The sequence below is a fragment of the Otolemur garnettii genome, unplaced genomic scaffold (genome assembly GCF_000181295.1).
Source record: "Otolemur garnettii isolate 467f Iridium unplaced genomic scaffold, OtoGar3 scaffold00018, whole genome shotgun sequence".
NCBI lineage: Eukaryota > Metazoa > Chordata > Mammalia > Primates > Galagidae > Otolemur > Otolemur garnettii.
The window spans coordinates 21,005,308-21,008,479 of NW_003852413.1; positions in this window are offsets into that span (position 1 = coordinate 21,005,308).

A 3,172-nucleotide genomic window follows, 5' to 3' on the forward strand; every position below is an offset into this window, starting at 1 on the left:
AAATGGATTTTTGGAGCAGGGAGTTGGAATAGGAGCTTGCTCCGTCCACTCCACGCATCGACCTGGTATTGCAGTACTTCCAGGAACGGTGCACTCCCCTCGGGGGAAATCTATCCTAAGTCTGAAAAAGCAGATTAAGGTTGGCGTCTCGCTTAGACGTTGGAGAGCAGTTTTTGTTAAATTCCGTGAAGGTGAGAGAGTGTTGCGTTGCCGTAAAACTACATCCTATTTGGGTGTTTTTAGGAACCTGTTATTTTGTGCGGTTGCTAATAAGCGTTTTATATTTTATCTGGTTTTTACACTTCAATTGTGGGCTGGCGGCGGTTTTTGTTTTGTGCGTTCGCGACGTCCTCCGTCGACTTATCGCGTTAAGTTACCCCCCCAAGCCTCAATTTCCAAACAACCCAAATCCCAACAACCCTCCGGAAAAAAAAGCCAGCTGATACGCCCCCTCTCCCCCAATTCAGTCCCTGGAAGAGTTCAACTTCTGCCTCGTTCTTCGAAGCTCTGTGACACACTTTCCTTATTTCCGGCAGTGAGTTCGATTTCCATACGGATGATCCTACTTGGGTCGTTGAGGGGTGGGGGGATGCTCTACTGGGGACCACTAAGAACTAAACCTAATGCAGGGGGAAAGGGAGTCGTTTCTTTGATTGTGACCCACCATTACTATGTCTTGACCTTTCCACTAAAATCTCAATCGTGGTTGTAAACCTGGGAGCTGCGAGGGATGGAGAAGAGGAGGGGCCCATGGGGGCTGAGGTCCTCTATACCCGGTCTCTATTGAGATTATGAGGTTACGGTTCCCTTGTCTCAAGCTATGGCAGGAGGCTTCGGCCCAGGCAGATACCATACTTAGTAAGAGTTTCTAGGCTCGGCGCCTGTGGCTCAAGCGGCTAAGGCACCAGCCACATACACCTGAGCTGGCGGGTTTGAATCCAGCCCGGCCCGCCAAACAGCAATGGCAGCTGCAACCAAAAAAAAAATATAGCCGGGCGTTGTGGCGGGCGCCTGTAGTCCCAGCTACTTGGGAAGCTGAGGCAGGAGACTCGCTTGAGCCCAGGAGTTGGAGGTTGCCGTGAGCTGTGATGCCATAGCACTCTATCCAGAGTAACAGCTTGAGGCTCTGTCTCAAAAATAAAAAAAAGTTTCTGTTGGAAATGCACGAGGTAGATGGCAGATGTGAAGAAGTGAGTCCTGCCCCACTCAGCTCTTTGTCCATCTCTCACGGTCCCCTCTGTCATTGACCCTGGATGTTCTGGCCTTTGGGGCCGGTGTCTTAGTCTCCGTCCTGGGCTGGATGCTCTCTGAGGGTAGGAACGGTGCCTGGCCCAAGCACCAAGCACAGGCCCTGGTGGACTGGTCGTAGGTGATCGCAGGTAATCCGCAATGGTGCGTTATGTCAGACCCGGTGAGGGTGGCGAGAGGGCCAAGCGCCTGGTGATGTCAGACACCGGGGCTCAGGTTCAGCTGGGCAAATAAATAACTCCCATTTCCTGCAGGGAGTGTGGACGGGGGGAGATGGGGAGGAGGAGGTTTACCAGTCTGAGCGATTCCATAGTTCTGTCACTTATCACCAGCATAGAATGAAGGCAATTAATCCCGGGACTAAAACAATCAAAGGTAGTGAGGTCAGTGATCTGATACTACCTATCTATGTAGCTATCCATTGACAAAGGTGTCGGGCTGGAGTACAGTGGCCCCATCACACCTCACTGCAGCCTTGAACCCCTAGGTTCAAGTAATTCTCCCCCACCCTCGTAGCTGAGACTATAGGCTCGGGCCACTGCACTCAGCTAGTCCGATACTTTCGAAGGAAAAGGAAAATCCAGGAGTACTACAAAAATGTGTGTGTGTGAGAGAGAGAGAGAGAGAGGGAGAGATTAAGGGTGGCATCTCAAATCTGTGAAGGAAAAATTCACTCATTTTACACTGTGCTGCAGAATATACCAAATGGCTCGAAGATTTAGGTTTTTTTTGTTTTTTGTTTTTTTGTTTTTTTGTTTTTTTTGAGACAGGAGCCTCAAGCTGTCCCCCTGGGTAGAGTGCCATGGCATTTCAGCTCACAGCAACCTCCAACTCCTGGGCTCAAGCGAGTCTCCTGCCTCAGCCTCCCAAGTACCTGGGACCACAGGCGCCCGCCACAACGCCCGGCTATTTTTTGGTTGCAGCCGTCATTGTTGTTTGGCGGGCCCAGGCTGGATTCGAACCCGCCACCTTGGGTGTACGTGGCTGGCGCCTTAGCCACTTGAGCCACAGGCACCGAGCCGACTTAGGTATTGAAAACAGAGAAGAGGGCGGCGCCTGTGGCTCAAAGGATTAGGGTGCCAGCCCCATATGCCGGAGGTGGCAGGTTCAAACCCAGCCCCGGCCAAAAACTGCAAAAAAGAAAGAAAGAAAGAGAACAGAGAAGACGACCGAGAGGAAGATTTAGGAAATTATCTTGTAACCACATGGTGAAGTCCTTTCTGACTTTGACTCCAACTCCAAAAGCTGTTTGTTTGTTTGTTTATATTTTGAGACAGTTTCACTTTGTGAAACTCGGTCGAGTGCAGTGTCATCATTGCTCACAGCAACCTCAAACTCTTGGGCTCTAGCGCTCCTCTTACCTCCCGAGTAGGTGGGACTACAGGCCCACGCCACAACACCTGGCCATTTTTTCTGTCTTTAGTAGAGACGGGGTCTCGCTCTTGCTCAGGCTGGTCTCCAACTCCTGAGCTCAGGCGATCCACCTGCCTCAGCCTCCCAGAGTGCTAGGATTACAGATGTAAGCCACCTCGCCAGCCTTGAAAGCTATTTTTTTTTTTTTAATTTATTACTATTATTGAGACAAGAGTCTCACCATGTCGCCTTTGGTAGAGTGCCGTGGCGCCACAGCTCCAGCAACCTCAAACTCTTGGGCCTAAGCTATTCTCTTGCCTCAGCCTCCCAGGTAGCTGGGACTACAGGCGCCCGCCACACCGCCCGGCTATTACTTTATTCCAGTTGTTTAGTTGGCCCAGGCGAGGTTCAAACCTGCCACCCTCGGTGTATGTGGCTGGCACCGTAACCACTGTGCTACGGGCGCCAAGCCTTGGTTTATTATTTTATTATTGTTAGACAGATTCTCAAGCTGTCGCCCTGAGTGCTGTGGTGTCACAGCTCACAGCAACCTCAAAGTCTTGGGCTTAAG